At 38.8% G+C, this 17,216-nt stretch overlaps 1 long non-coding RNA gene across 1 annotated transcript in view; it reads right to left on the reverse strand.

Annotated features, from left to right (window-relative positions):
* Window positions 1-1,365: 1,365 nt before the first annotated feature.
* The window catches only part of LOC143695775 (uncharacterized), a 179,120-nt gene continuing 163,269 nt past the window's right edge, over window positions 1,366-17,216 (reverse strand). Inside the window, exon 5 of the long non-coding RNA XR_013185312.1 lies at window positions 1,366-1,458. This is a non-coding gene — a long non-coding RNA (uncharacterized LOC143695775). The remainder of the gene's footprint in view (window positions 1,459-17,216) is intronic.

The following is a 17,216-nucleotide window of genomic DNA, read 5'->3' on the forward strand; positions in this document are numbered from 1 at the left end:
ACAGGGAAACTGAACATGCAGGCCAGGCTTTGAGGGCTATACATAGCTTTTAAAGTTCAACCTGGACCTCCCAAAACAAAGTTTTCTAAACTCAAAGGCCCTCAGATCTCATCTACTGGGCTCTTTCAAATACAGGACAAAGTCTAAAATGTACTACTGTTCTCACTACAAAGAAAGAAATATTGCCAATCCTCCAGGCAATGCTTTGAAAATTTATTCCTTCGTGCCTTTATATTTAAATAGTGACATTTGTCAAAAACTTACAATGATTGTATTAAAGACCTTTCAATTAGCTTTAGGTAGCAAGATCACACTGCCAGGGGTATCTTTATTCATCCCTAGGAATCCCTAGGTAAACTGTCAGAAAGGACAAAAAACTCTGAAAGTCATGAGGCAACATGATCTACTCATCCAGGGATAAAACAAGAGATCTTCTGATCATGAACCCAGGGCAGGCTGAGTTTACAATGTGAATCAATTTTCTGAATGCAGGGATTGAGCATAAAATGGCTTGCACTACTGTGGTCCCCTAGTAAAATATAAAACAGCAACTTCTTACTTTCTAAACCCCTCTCTCTTTCATTCCTCTACTCCAGGAAATAGTTACAGACTATTTTTTCCAAAGAGATCTAATTGCCTACTGCAGTCTCAGATCAAACAGGTATTTGCATGCTTTAATTTATGTCTACAGAGTTACTTCTGGGCACAAAATAAGAGCTAGACCAAAGCTAGCTAGCTTAACCAGTTTTTGACAGCCAAATATACACCAACCAGCCTTATTGCCTATTTTGCATTTGAAATTTAGTGTTGATTCACAATTAAAAAAAAACCAACCAAAAAACCCCACGAAATGGTGCAGTCACAGAAGAGCTGTGCTGTAAAACATAATTTCAAACATATCTGCCCATTCAATTCATGCTCAATATTCAAATGCCAGGCTGATTTTTCTCTCTGCCATGATAAGGGCACATGCATAAGGCAGAGGAGCTCATGAATTCACAGGCCAGCAGGTGCTCTTGGGAATTTCCCTGATAGGCACTTCTGGCACATGGGAACCACCCTGCACTACTTCACATTAACCATAGGTCAAAAACATGTACTGAGGCAGTAACCAACACTGAATTTACAATGAATTCACACCACACTAATTTGTTTTTATAGCCACAGCTACGGGCACTAGTGCTGAGCTGGCTCCTCTCCTCCTCCTGTTATTTTAACATTCACATCCTTCTACCTGTTCTCGTCTGTCCTGTGGGGTGAAAATACATTGCACAGTTGTAGATAAATTTTGTCACATTTGCCTTTTTATGTTTTGACAGTGCAACAAAATGGAATTATCCTACATAAGAAATACCACTGCACTTACCACACAGAGGTCTGCCAGCCTCCTTTCCTCCCCTGCAAGGCTATGATGAGCAGCAGTAAGAGCACACCACCCTTGCTTGATGAGGTTACTCCCTAAAGTTTAAGCCAAAAACAAATAAACAATTAGGATTGCTATACAAACTCTGTGAAGTTTATATACATCTCAGCAAGTTTGAGGATTTGTAATCCTTAAGCTGTTTTAAGCTTGTAACATTTTCCTGAACTCAAAGATTAATATCTGTTCTAAGTTTCTTCATTCAATTCCACTTTTTGGGTTATCAAAGTTCATAAGATTGCCTGTCAGTCCATCTATAAGCTACTGAAACATTCCTCTGACCCCAAATGACAGGAAGCCTGTGGTAAATTTTACCAGAACTTTTCAAGTTAATTTTTTACCTTTCCTTTATTCCTTCACTTTTCCATACTCCCTGGTTAGTTTATACTTTGTCTTCAGTTTCTACTCTTTTTGGTTTTCCTCACAGGGTATTTTTGTTCTTTTTTTCAGAAACCTGTGCTCTGTTCCCATCTCCCACATCTATATTAATGTCTCTCTTACAGACCTGAGCTGAGCAGTCAAGATGAAGTTAAGATCTAGAGCTAATATTGTCCAAATGGATTTCAGGAAAAGAAAACATTTTTCTATCACTAACAGCAACATTGTAAAGAATACACACACAATTAGAGAACTTTTTAATAGGGAAAAATGGGTTCCTTTTGTTTTAAAGTTATTCTTACACTAGACTTTGCTCTTAAGTGGGTATTGAGATGTTAAACATAATAGAATTTCACAGAGATTTCACAAAATACTAGCTATGCCTAATCATGTGAGTCTCTTTTATTTTAAAGCTGTCCAATAGCTAGTATTTTTCCTCCTTACTTAATTTTTTAGAAAAGATAAGGTGTTACCATCACTCAAAACCAGTTTGCACTTGTATGGTATTTAAGTTGCAAGTTTATGTTTTGATTTTCTGACATGCTGCCAGTGATATTTCTTCCCTGGGCTGTTGAAGTAAGATGCTGGATCTCCTAAGAGTGTCATGTGAATTAGCATTAGTTACAAAAGTGCTTCATGATCTTGACAAACCAAGGAGTTTGAGAAAGCACAGATCTAAAGCTACAAAACCAGAAGTCTGTCAAAAGGTGGCCTGCTGCATGAACAGCAAATTAAAGTGATCAACATCAGTGTTTGGATTCCAAGTACCCAAACATTCTGTATCCTGTGCATCAGCAATAAACAGAAATTTAAAAGTCACAGAATTGTTAGGGTTGAAAGGGACCTCTGGAGATCATCTTGTCCAATCCCCTCAAATGCTGACTTCATCTGCAGATTTGGATACCAAAATATTTTAATTATGTGCTCAAATATGGAATAGTATGGATGTTGGCAGAGAAGGTTTTTAGAGTTTGTTTGGAAGTTTTACATTCTCTTAGTAATTTGGATGAAATGCCAGAGAGAATAATGATTAGAAAAGAAGACTGTTCTCTTGCAGATGCCAACTGTATTTCTTTGAGTTACAGAGAACCATCTGGTCATCTGGGTTTGACATTATGTCAGTTATGTGCTATGATATTATTAGACTGCTTAGCTTGATGAATGAGAAGGATACAGATTTAAGGTAAATCAAAACATGCCCCATATACACATATTTTTGATGTCCAACTATGCATTACTTTGGGGCTTGAAAGTTAAGGATTAATTTCACACTGAGTGAAGCCAAGACAAAACATTCTCAGTCCAACAATTTCTGAAACAACAAAGGTAGATTTAGAAGTGATCTTCAGATTTTTTATTTTCACAAAATAAAACCAAAAACAAAAGAAAAAAAAAACCCCAAAACAAAACACAAAACAAAACAACCCCTCAATAAACCTTTGCTCAAATACGTTTATGTACTTCCACTGGAATTCCTCTCTATCTCTCTTACACACATAAAGCTCTTGCAATCCCTTCTTCTCAAAACACAATTTCAACATCAGCTACCAGTGTTTTGCTCCTGGATGTAAGAAATTAGCTTTTTACAGCAAGAAGAATCATTCACTGGCACAACCTCTCCAGCAACATGACAGAGTCCACATTGCTGGAGGTTTTCAAGACGAAAGTGGACAAGGTGCCAGATAATCTGATCTACCTTTGCCACAAAAGAAATAACACCTACATCTAATATTTAAAGTAGCCAGTGAAAGCATCTTTCCCCTAATTTGTGTTTTAGAAATCACAGAAAACAGAGGAGCAGTGTGTAAGTAGAAAGACTTGAAAATTTACTTCAAAAGAACTTTTTTACAGAGGCACAAGGGGTTTTTTTCAACAATATTTACCATGAGGCAACAGGCAAAAGAGAATTATGTATTTGAAGAATAACATGTTTTTAAGCTGCAAGAAGTAAATCACCTAGAATGTGTATACCTCCAAGGAAAATTCTACTATACAAGATAGTCACTGCAGATTACTGATGCTGTGCAATTTCCAACTGTTCCTCTTCCAAAGGTAAGTGAAAAAAATATTGTTCAAGATGGTGGCAGGAAGGGATTTGAAGCTAATTTTGTACTTTCATCTCCTTTTTCCTCTACTCGCCTTCTTTTCACCAAAAGTCAAATTTTCCCATAGGACAACTGGTACTTACCCAGGAAATATAGTAAAAAGCTTTTAAATGGGTATGTCATGACCATGAGCTAACTCCTAAGGAGAAGGAACAGAAAGCATCTCACAATTCGAACTAAGGCTAGCATGCTTCTAAACCAATGTCAAGGTTATGACATATGTCAGAAACCATACGTAGAGTTCTTTTGATATTGAAAGAATAGTTTGCGTCAAACGAGCTGGAAACAACAGTAATTTTCTTTTTCTCATGTTACTATTTGTCTACATCATTGTTTGATTTTGATACATAAGAAGTAGAATAAGTTGAAATGAGGAGTTCTGTGTCTGGCAGGCAAGATATTTATTATTTTCTAGAAATAATTTATTCCAGGATGTCGACTCCAGTTCAATGATTCCTCCTCTGCCCCTTTCACTCTGCCCCATTTGAGAAGAGATGAACATGTGTGGAAAAAGAAGGGAAAAAAGTTGTCTTTGAACAACACAGTGAGGGTGGGGACAAAACTATCAAAGATATATAAATATGAAATAAAGGAGAAATAAAGATAATACTATTTTTAAATTACCAGTGGAAATAATAAGCAGAGGGAAACATTAAGAGGTCAGCGACTAAAAATAACTGCCATGCTAATTAATACCAGAGTTATGGTTACCAGGGCAACAACAGCTCCCCTAACTTTTCTTCTTTAAGTGTATTTATTATTTTCACTGAAAACTCCTTTCTTTTTAGTAACTTGGAAACTTTAGCATCTCTATTGGCACAAAGCACCTCTGAGCACTGCAGGATTCTTTGGGAATCCTGTATGTCCAGCACAGAGTTGTCAGACTCACAACACACAGTTTTACCTTCTCAAGGGTTTAGAATGTTAAACTGTTTTAAAAGCTAGAGCTCCATATCTTTCTTTTTAACATTCATTGCATATTTCTAGCACTTGAAAGTCCCTAAAAATTTGTTCTCTCAAGCATTGTCGTCCCATTTCAGGACCAAAAGGGCACATACCTCCATCTGTACGGTCACCCTTGAAATCCATGAGCAATGCAAAGCTTTCTCCCAGCAGAGATTAAACAAACCACACAAGTTTGTTCAGACCAAGCCTGGGAACAGAAACCAGGTCTTTTGCATGACTGCACGATGCATTACTGAAAGGTTACTGCGCTGACCTTTGGTCTTGGTCACAAAACATTACTGATAAATCATTTTGATTAATATATTTTTTTTTGGTTTTGCTTTGGGGCTTGGCCTGCTGTTTATTTAAATGATTCTCAGGTATTCCTGTTCTTGCACTCACCAGTGCCTATTTGCACTATCTGGTGAGGAAGAGTTGCTGCATTAAATCTCAAAGGAGGTTCATAAGATAATTCTTCAGAATTATCTTAGGCTGAAAATTGAATTGAATAAACAAGAAGCTAAACTTCTTGCTTATTGGATGATTTGCAAAATAACCTGCAGAAATGGAGAAAAGCACATTACAGCTGGGAACAAACATGTTGGAGGGACAGTGAGAAGCAGCAGCATATGCATAGAGTTGTCTTTCCCTAGGATTTCCCAAAAGCAGCTTGGGGAAGGCCCACTGTGGGGAGGGGAAGCTGGTGCACACTGATGAGGAATGCTTGAGTGGAATAAAGTTATGCTAATCATAAGGCTGTAAAATATGTACCACACAGCTGGAGGCAGAAATCAGAGCACTGCTCTTACTGAGCTGAGCGTGAACCAAAGAAATCTAGATACAAGACTGAAAATTTCTTGAGAATTTCACATTGTGTGATCACACAAAGAACTAAGATTTGCTAAAACTGATAGTCTTAAGTTTTGTCATTTAATTAAATATCCCCAATACTATATTTGTGTTCTCCTGATAATTACAAAAATATTTCAGACTTTTTTTAAAGACCATTTTGTGGAAATATTGAAGGGGTTTTTTTTTGTCATTGTTTTGCAGAATCATACTAGAACCACGATTATTATCCAAATACTATCACAGCTTCATATTCAGACAAAAAATATGAACAAAAATTTTGTACAGGAGAACATATTAATTTAAAAAAAACTTTCAAAAAGGTAATACGAAAAATATTGGCAGCTATCCTGCAGCACCAGAAATACACACGCACCAATCCTTCCCAAGGACTGCATACTGTAACTGCCAACCATAAACATATGACCTCATTGATAAAAGTATGATCTCAAAGCTCATACCCTGTATCTCCTTTCTCTAAATTAGCAGACATTAAGGACAGAGTCCAGATCTGAGGAAGCCAATCAAGCTTTGAAGTGTTTGCAATGCTGTCCTAGAAGCTGTTTTGATTTTTACCACCAGGCTGCTAGATAAATTCTAATCTCACCATCAATTATGAAAGATTCTTATGACAACCTTGATTTTACAAAATTAGGTTATCTTCCAGCCTGTGGACATTTTCCTGTTGCATTCTGGGTTAATCCACATGTAGAGCTCACTTCTGTCAGAATGACAAAAACCAATTGATTTTGTTTCATGGTGTATTCTTATCAATGCTCTCTGCTGCTCTTAGCCAGTCTTTGACTGATAGGGTTTTAGAGGAAAGGTCCATTAATTGATTTGTAAATAATTACAGCTAAGTCTTCACTTTTGACTAGATATCAATAAAGGCCTATTCTTTTTTCACTGTTGAATGCTTTTAAATAAGTTTCAGTGTTCAACTTTCAGCCACAAAATTCATTAAAATCATTGAATACTTTTAGAGTAGCACCCACTGGTGATAGCAGAGGCAAGAGAGTGTCAGCATTTCTCTTATACCATCTTATTGGGATGGATTAGAGGGAAGAAAAATAAATAAACAAATAACATGCCTGGGAAAAAAAAAAGGCAAATCAATTATTTCTTAAAGTGTGATTTAATTTTCAGACCTGGTGGAATTTCATCAGCTGTACAGAGTTAAAAAAATAATCATGTGCAGTACTTGGTACATGTGTTCCTACACATGCACAGTGTAACTGTTCATTACCTGTAGGCACACATGGGCACAGGTAGTCTGTCCTCCCATGTTTCCAGCAATTTTTGAGCCTGCTGACTAAATTCAGACGCATTTAACAAAGGACCCAGAGTCTCAAAGCCAGCAAGTTCCCACAGATTTTGTGAAAATAAGCAGCAGGGTATGCACAAGGGAGACCCACTTAGCGTCCCAATGGAGCAGAAGTCTGCAGAATGAACTCTGCAGCACTGAACGCTTGAAAATTACACCCATCTGGGGAAAAAATACGTAGCCAAAGAGGCTAGAAAGTACACACACACACACACACACACACACACACACACACACACACACACACACATTGTTTTCTAGGCCCCCAGCTGAGGAGACAAAATAGCAGTCAGAACCCACGTGTCAATCAGCATCTGTCAATCAGAAACCCAGGTTTCATTGATTTTAATAGTTCTCAGTTTAAGGTTTTTATCTTCTCCTTAGCACCTCATGCATAACAGAAAGCCCTGCACACAAATGTGAGTTTTCAGAGGAAAGTAGAAATTCTAGTCTAAAAAGTAGTTATATTTTACCAACCCTTTCATAGGCTGTTAATATATTCAAGCTGCAACAAGACCATATTGAAGTTGACACACACACGAAGTACAAGTACCATTAATACAAGTAATTGCATCATATTTTGAGACTGCATTTCAAGTGATCAGCCCAAGGCAAGGCAAGTTATATTTAATTCTCTGTACATAATGCCAAAAAATGAGATATATAGTCATATTGGGAAACTGCCTGTTCAGCATTATAAAACAATTGACCAGAAAACCTTCTTTACTGCTTCTTTTCGGTGATAGCCACCCCCTTCATATTAACAAGCACATAAGATTTCCACCTAGTCAACAGAAGCAAAAGGTGCTCCTACAACAACTGTGCGAGTTCATTGTATAATTTTTGTTCCTAATATCTGTTCCAGTTGTCAATCCATGCTTTCTACTTGGCCAATACCTATGAGACTTTCAGTTCCCCCTGCCTTCACTGGAAGCAACCTTCCAGAAAGAGCTCAAGCTGCACAAAACCTTAACAAAAAACTGCATGTCAGCACACGAACGTGTGTGTGTGTCAGCACACCATCAGGTCCATGTACAAAGCACAGAAATAGCAGAGATTTGTGGGTTACAGCCTCTTTCCTGTGATATTTCCCATTTTATGCCCAGCCAGTGCATGCTGAGCATCCCACACAATGAGCCATTTCAGGTACATCGCTCACAGGGTAAATATATGAGTCACTCTCACAGCACATTTGCCCTAAGACTCATAAAGAGAAATTCATTGAGAAAAGGGGCCAAAATCCCCCTTGTTCTAATAGCAGAAAGCTGGAAAGCTCAAAGATTCCTAGGCTGACAGATCCAGGGGAGGCCATAGCTGGGGGCAGCAACATCACACTTCCCAAAGTGTGACTCCCAAAGGTCTCCCAAGGCCATTGGGAGACCTTTGGGAATCCTAATTCAGACCATACTTGTTCAGCTACAGCGGCACCTGTGGACACTGTTCTGCTACCAAGGGGAAAATGCATAAAAGACAGCGCAAGCCAAGCCAGAGGGAGGCTGCCAGTTACAGCCTGGCCATGTTGAATGATCCTTGTGCCCTTGTCCCACTTACAGGAGTCACTGGGTTGCTTCAGCAAGATTTGGCAAATGGGCAGATGTATGAGGTATCTTCATTCCACCTGAAACATAAATAATCTCACATTTGACGTCAGCCCTACACATAGGGAAGGTTTTCTGAGGAATACTTTGTCAGGGACAGCAGTACAACCTGCTACCCATGAAGCAAACAGACCTCTTATCTAATGGCTATTTTTCCTCGACTCAGTCACAGCAGGATTCTTGGGTATTGTTAAGGACTTAATTGGAGACCCAAATGTAACTAAGATAAACACAACATAAGGAAAGAAAAGCCAGCAATGTGTTTCAGTTAAAACTTCACTAACCTAAGAGTCTCTCTTTAAGCCACTCAGAAAAGCCTTTAAAATCTGATAATCACTTAATAATATTTCACACTTGCTGCTCAACCTGAAAACCTCAGCTACAGCTTTTGTAAACTGTGGTATTCTTGTTCCAGATGGCTTGCAAAATAATTTATAAACAACAAAGTTCAGCAGGTTCATAGCAGCTGTTTAATTCCAGCACTTTGGCCACCCACTTCAGCATAACTGAGAGCTTTCAATCAGTTTCTTCCTCTCATGGGGCCTTCAAACAGCATCAGAGCATGTGTTCAACATGGTCTCAGAAACTAGCCAGCCAAATAGGGAGGGTCAGTCATCTCAGCACCTCTGTAACATACCCACAGCATGCCCACACTGCCTTTTTCCTTTATTTCTTTTTAATACATAAGCCTAGTTGAAAACAAGTAGGAAGATGTCCCAGAGTTTAAAAAATGCCTTTGATGAAATACATAGTTCCTACAAAACAATTCCAGTTTGCCTTAGTTCAAATGCTGAATATAATCGTCCCAGCAGGAATATAATCTGAATGCAAACATAACATCTCACAGGATCAGAATGGCTTTTTTTTACTGGTTTAACTAAATGTATGCTAAGTGCTATAAGAAAGAGAATATGTCAAAAAGGGCCTTCTCTCTACCTGACAGATTTTCACTGCTATTTCTGTTTCTTCCTCCCCACTCCTCTTTCCTTGCTGGTGTTTACTTTGGCTTTGTTTTTCTTGTGTCCCTTCACAACCTCCTTGTCCTGGATTGGCCTTTGGGGCACAGAGGAAAAAGGAAGAGGTATTGCTTCACAGTCTCTTTAAAGGTCATGCAGTCTGAACTGGACAGGGACAAATTCCAAGTCACTTTAAACTCTTCTGATCACAGGCACATCCAGACAAAGTATTCTGGAAACAGCACGACAACATTAAGGTTGCATTAAGCTCAATAAAATATACCCTGCCTGTCAACATAGCTGATTAGCCCAGGTTCAATGCCCCATGAATCACAGACATATGGTTTCCAGGAGGCTCAGGATAAACAGAGCAGTATGGAGGCATGCCCTAAGTACTAAATTCATCTGATATCTGCAAAGGGTGTCAGGGCATCAGCACATCCAATCGATCCAAGACAGCAGCCCCCAGTGTATCTCATCATTTCAGCTAGTGAGGGAAAGGCAACTTGTCTCCTGAGGAGCCTAGTCCTAGCTTGGTAAGCTTTTTACAAATTAGGGCTGATGTGAGCTTGTTTGCTGGCCACTGCTGATAAGATGCAGCATGCTGTGGTCTGTGGACATGTTTTCTTGCTTTCTCTTACACCAGCATGCTGAGCCTGAAGGGATGACTGGCAAGAATAAGGTGCTTGTGGTGGAGGAGACCACCTCTAGGTAAGTATGCAACTGAGAAAAGTGTTCCTTAAAAAAAACATTCAGCAGCCCACAACTCCTGGAGCAACAAACAAAGCCAGTCTGACGCCGAGGTTTGTGTACCATCTCAGTAACCAACAGCCAGTTAATGCTGGATTCTTCTCCAAGGCATTCTCCTCCTCCCACAAATCCTGTGGTTTCCACAGCATACACAAATTTGTCAAACAGAAAATAGCACTGTTTTGCTTTATGCTAATGTTTAAACATGATTTGTATTGAGCTATTGTACAAACATTGGTTAAGAACTAATTGGGGTTTTTTAATGGGTTTATGTCCTGCTCACAATTGCCAGGAACTATCAGTGTGTTGAGGAGAAAAAAAGATTCCTTTAGTTTTGACACACAGCAGAGGTTTTTAAATAAAGCAGACAACTGAAACAATCACAAGATCTCCAATATGTCAAAGAGATTATCAGTGTAAGAAGGGTCTGCTGGCTGTCTCAGTAGTGCCCAGCAACCTTAAAAAAAGCCCACAGGCAATAAATTCCACCAGCAGGAGTAATTTCAGCAGCACACTGCAATAAAACAGTGTTGCAGGAGCTGGAGGGCAACACAAGCAGGTAGCAAGCCCACAGAGGAATCCCAAACTGCAAAAGCAACCCTTCCAGCTTGTGGAAAGAGCCCAGAGGTCCCCATGACACCTGCTGTTTCTGTGTTGCTCTTGTTGTGCTCTCAAGGAAAGGTTGCTCCACTGGGGCTTTCCCACACCACATCAATAGCCAGCTGCAGGTTTGGACAATGGGAGCAATTTGAAGCTGGACAAATTGAAAAAGCCAAAAGCTTCTCTGGCAGAAAGTCAAAGTTTGATGAGCTGTATTTAACAGCCTTAGAATCTGGGGGGTAATTAATAAGTAATTTAATAATAAAAAGGAAAGAGAAGGAGGGGAAGAAGGAAAGATTCTGCAAACAAGGATAACTCTCTGGAGCTCACTGAGCCCTGGAAAGGTTTCCTAATATGACAGTGAGGGCAACAGAATACAGTAAGGCATTGTCAGACAGACAGTTGTCAGGCATTCTGGGATTTGAATCCTACTGCTTCCTGATGGACATAGCATTAAATTCCCTTTTTCAAGTGCAAGCTGTATTTTAACCCTTTGTCCAGGGAGTTATAATTCCTTTCTATTAAAAATGTAATTAAACCACAAAGTGCAGAATTGTCTAGGGATACACAAAACAGAAAGCTGTGTAGGTTTAAAAAAACATAGAAGTCCATCTCGTAAGGGGTTAATTACAAGGAATCTGGTTGTTGATTAGCATCTTGTGTAGTAAGATCAAAACCAACAATTCTGGTACCTGGTTATCTAGACAGTAATAAGAGTTAAATCTGCATTCATGGAACAGTAAAGTCAGAATTTTTAAGCACAATTGCCTCTTGCCTCTCTTGTAGGCCTAGACTTATGCTTGAACATGATCCCAAAGCAGCAGATTTTCAGACTGACATCTAAAATTACACAGAATAAAATTTTATTATCATAAGGGGGTTTTCACCCCCTTTTGCTCAAACTAGGGCAGGCTGAATTTAACTTTTTGCACAGTACTAAATATGAAGAGATGGGATTAGGGGAGGGAGGGAGGGAGGGAGGGAGGCAGGAAGGAAGGAAGGCAGGAAGGAAGGCAGGAAGGAAGGCAGGAAGGCAGGAAGGCAGGAAGGAAGGAAGGTTGGTTACAAGATAACCACCTCCCCAGTCCTGCTCTGTTGTCTTCTCCTCACTCCTCTGGGAGATGTCAGACTCCACAGCAGTCCTTGTCCTCAGTTTGCAGAGTTATCAAATGTAACACTAAGTTTTGGCACCAGTGGTAGTGGAAGAAGTAGGTTGGACTAAGCTCTAGCTGACCACTCAAGCACTCCATGGATGCACTTTCTCACATGCCATGTGCTAAAACACTGCTTAGGTAAAGATAAGGCAGCAGAGCAGGGTCACTGTGCCTCACACACAGTGTTAGGCTGAAGGCAGACAGCTTGCAGCCACAGAAATAGCTCGGGTAGCCAGTAAATCAATATTTGTGTGTTATTGTTCTCACATACATCCCATTTGCTGATCCAACACTTGTTCCCGCAGAAACAGGATCAGAGCGGCCGCCAGCAGCCAGCAGGCAACCAGAGCCAGTTCCCCCTGGAGCCTGCCACAGGTGTGCTGCCTCCAACCAGCAGGCAAAGATCCACAACTCCTTTTAATTAAGGAATAACCCCTTTACATTACAAAAGGACTTGTAGAAGGGGGCACGGCTTCCTCCAGCATTTCTGCTCCTTGGCAAAATATCACAGCTCTCTCTCTCTCCAGTGCACAGCAGCTGCTTTGCATGACTCCTTGTCCTATTTCTAAGCAAATCAGAACAAGAAGCACCATCTTCCTATGTGACTGGCAAAGAGGTTCCTTTCTCTTACGGTACAAGCAAACAGAAACTAAGAGGAAACCAAGGACGTTTTCTGATAGTGTGCATTCAGTCATGCTCTACATCTCAGTCTAGCAGAAGCAGTCATCATTTTGGGACAGCAGCAACTCAGCAGCTGTGAAGACATCAGAGATGGGCTGCACCCAAGGGTCCTGAGAGAAGAGGTTGCTGTTCTAATGGTGTGCTCTCTCTTGTCTTGGAAAATCATAGAGACCAGCAGAGATGTCCCACACCTGGAGCAAGGCAAGCATTGCACCCATCTCCAGAAAAAGCTTAAGGATAATATAGTGAGTTGTCAAGGAATGAGTGTAAGGGATGGCTGGCCTGCCTTGAGTACAGCTTTTAATCATACAAATAGCCCCACCAGGCCCCACTGTATTCTTGCATAAGGGGAAGTTGTGGATGCTATTACATTACCAAAAAAAAAATAAAAATAGAGAAACATGTAATTCCGCCTCTACATTCTCAACTATATATTTGTAACTATTGTGCAAAATAAAAAATCTTCATGTGCTTAAAATCTGCACAAGATAAAACAAACAGTCGCCCCAAGTAATCCATCTGCAATCCAGCCCATTAGAAAAGCTCATGTCAGGAATATCACACTAGACAGAAAAATCTTCTAGAAAATATATGCATGGATGACCAACTTCTAGAAGCTTTTGTCAGCTCTACAGACAATTACTCCAATAGGCCCAACACACCAGCCTTCTTTTTTTTCTCTTATCTCAGCCAGCAAATTAATGTTATTAAGTACACAATCTTTCTTCTGTGGGCTACACAAACAAAATACACACAGTTAATTAATGCTGCAGTCATTTCTTTGATCTTCCAATGAAAACAAAATTTAAAAGTCATACTACTTCAGCCTAGAAGCTTAGAGTTAAAAAGCTTAGGAACTCATCCGGGACTTTGAATCCAAGAATCATTTGGCTGATGTCATTAAAAGAGCTGAATTAGACTTGTAATTATTCCCTTATGAGTTCTGCCGTCTATCTGAGAAAGAAGGGTATTCACTTCTGTCCTCAAAATTGATTTACTTTAGTGAAAAAAACAGAAGGGTTGGGGAGAGCAAGAACTTGGTTTTGCTGTGCATGTGATAGAATACAAGAAAATAAGTGTCAATAGTGAACAAGATCCCTGTCAGTCAATAGGATCCATACCTTCTGTTTACATGGCATGGCAGTTTCCCTGAGATCCCCAGCATAAATCCTATCTCCACAGTTCCAGCTGGCTGTCCACTGCTTAGTGCAGTAGCACTTCATTAACATGCAAATGCTTGACAGTTATTGGGCTTAAGTACATCTGCATATTTATAAACAACCATTCCAAACCACATCCCCATTTAAGGAAACTGCTTAATGACACTGAACCTAAAGTCTCTCTCATATCCATTAAACAATAAGCTGCAGCCAGTACCATATTTGTATGGTACTTTTTAAAATACTTCTCACATAGCTAGGTCAAAAAATGTGTCAGTCAGTTTGTTCTTTTGTGGCAATCAAACTTTTATCTCTATTAAACCCCATTTTTCTATTGAAAAGGCAAAAATAACTCAAAAAAAGGTTATGCTTTAGAAATCAATATAAGGTAAATTTATGGCAATAAAACACAAACATCCAGTAAACCATATTTAATGTTTTATCCATAATCTATAAAATATTCAATCAAAATAGACAATCTCTGTATTTTCAAATGTTTGAGAAACATCAGACAACCAATGCACAGAATTGAAAGTTGCCTCAAAAATCTACAGGCTTAATTTCTTTGCTCACAACAATAATTCTGCACATCTAAGGATGACTTCTACGTGTACCCCAATGTCACATCATTGAAGGCACATATCAAACCCAGCAAAGACACCCCTACTTCTAGCAGCACATTCTATCCAAAGCATCTGGAATTTTAATTTATGAAGTCCCATAAATTTGACCATGAGCTCAGATTTCTCAAAAATTTTCATGAAAATTACATTTTGTGATAAAAATATTTTAAAAAACCCCAAAATTGAATTTATTTCTAAGTGGACAAAAACATGCCAAAACCAGCATGACCCAAACCAGCTACAAGCATCAGAGACACCTACATGGACAGTTTCTGCACATGAACTGTAAAACTTGAGGATGCTGTTACAGACAAGAGGTAAGCATGAGCTGTACTGCTATGTGTAAAGAAAGTACAGGTCTGAAAGCCAAATACCTTCTCTGTAGAGACCTAATCTGGACAATCCCTGCTATTGGGATTACATAAAAAGCTCCATTGCATCTCCTGCTTCTGGCCCAATATTTAAAGAAACATTTTTAAGGATAACAGTGATGAAGAGAAACTGAAATATCTGAAATGCTAGCACAATAATCTGAAGTGTTACATAAATACCACAGTAAAATACATAAGCATTGCAAGCTTCATTTTGCTCATATTTGGATGTATCTATTTCACTGCATCAAGTATGATCTCAGCTCTCTCTGGAATTCTCTAAGAAACGTCCAACAAATGAGAAGTGAAGTCCTGGAGAGGAGAAGATATGTCATAATAACTACTATTTCACAAAAAATTAATTTTCTTGGACAAAAATACAAAAATCTGGGAAACTGAACCTAAGAATTCATGGTGGGGTTCTGGAGGTTGGGTTTTTTTGGGTATTTTAGGTTAAGAAAATGTGCAATATGCCCCAATGAACAAAATATGAAAAAAATCTAAACAGCACTAATTAATAAGTAAGTATTTTTCATACACAGGAGCTAAATTTGCCTGCATATTTCCCATTCTATGTATAGGAAATGCTGCAGACCAAGAGTAACTACAGCAACACAGATGCACATATTTTCATCTACACGTGGGATGTTGAAAGTCAATTACAGGATAATTCCACATACAATTCACATTATATACTATGATCATTCTCAAAATAAAAGAAAAAAGTGAAGATAAAACATTTTCATTAGAAGATACTTATATTGGCTTTGTGTATATAACACGAAATTTGTGCTGTCTCTACACTTTGATTCATTTTTCATAGCTTACAATTAAGAATAGGAATGCACCCAACAAAGGACTTCCTTTGTTCCCATTGCCTAAAATTTGGCCCCATTACAGCGCATGAAGATTGAAGGTAGGATTTTAAAAACTCCCAATGCATTTTAGCTTTCAAGGCTCTTGTTCAGAGCCATGCTCAGAAACATTGTTTCACTGGAAGTCAGTGAAGCAGCATTCAGTGTCCAAACTTTTTATAAAATATTTGCCTTAGAAATCTTCAATCCATTTGTAATTTCTGAAAGTTTCACCACCAGCCTAGAACTTTTCCCTCAGGTATATCTTCTTATAAAGACAACCAAAAGGGCAGGTTTTTTATTAAACAAATACTTCACAAAGAAAATACTAGAATGCATGGTGGGATGGTTTGTTTTATGAGCAACTGATTTGGGGTTTTTTGAAGATAAAGTTTGATGTTGTGGTTTAAGCTGGCCTGTGTACCACTTGGACATCCATTTTCGTTCTTATACGAGTGATGGCACAGCTGATGAAATAAAGACCTTATTGGAGGTAATATACTAATGGAATCTCATCATCAGGGAAATTTAATTTTGTGGCAGCTTACTGTTAAGACAGAGAGCTGGTTCTTACACAGCCCTTTGGTGATGCTTACCTTAGCTTTCTACCTCAGCCTCCAAATGAGAGAATGCTGCCTACATGAGATTTAATATCAATGTGACAAGTCACAACTTCACATAAATGATAAACATAGTTACCAAAATAATATCAGCAAAATGCTGTGGGCGATGCAACATCACATCACTGAGATTCTCACAGAATTTCTTCTCCTGTACCTCAGTGTGTGCTTACAACTGAGCTCTTTCTGATAAAGTAAAAGAAAATAATGGATCAAAGAGACTGCAAAAAGACATCAGTGTCTTGCACTTGGGACAGACCATGACCTCTGAGCTATGTAATATGTGCCCAGTATGGGGCAAAAAATAAGGACACTGAGTAGACTTTTTGGAGTACGCTATGGTTAAAACAACTTTTTATCAGGAATGCCAGGTGGAGAGGTGCTTGGGAGCAGTCCCTTCTAACTGAGACTGAGCTATGTCTGCTCCTTTCAAGCTTCATCACTTTGTTTAAGGTCAATACCAAGGATTTGGAAGATAGATAAAATCCAAGAAAGCAAAATATCTGCTCTGAAGAAATACTCCTTACTTTCTTCCTTTGATATGAAGTGTTAACCAGAATTTAGAGTCTTTGAAAAGACCCTGAAAATAATATTACCCTTTTAGACAAAGCTAGCTTTGAAGAATACTGAGTAAAGAATCTCTTTTTAAAAATGAGCATGCACACTGCCTTGGATTATATTCTAGTTTATTTCTATTACTGAACATCATAAAAAAAAAAAAGTGTGATTATATAAGGCACAGACAGGAATCTGATCTACAGAATGCAGGTCAGACACAAGGCATATCTGACCAGCATACTCTTACTAGCATAGCACAGCTGATTATTT

This window comes from Agelaius phoeniceus, chromosome 1 (assembly GCF_051311805.1).
Source record: "Agelaius phoeniceus isolate bAgePho1 chromosome 1, bAgePho1.hap1, whole genome shotgun sequence".
NCBI lineage: Eukaryota > Metazoa > Chordata > Aves > Passeriformes > Icteridae > Agelaius > Agelaius phoeniceus.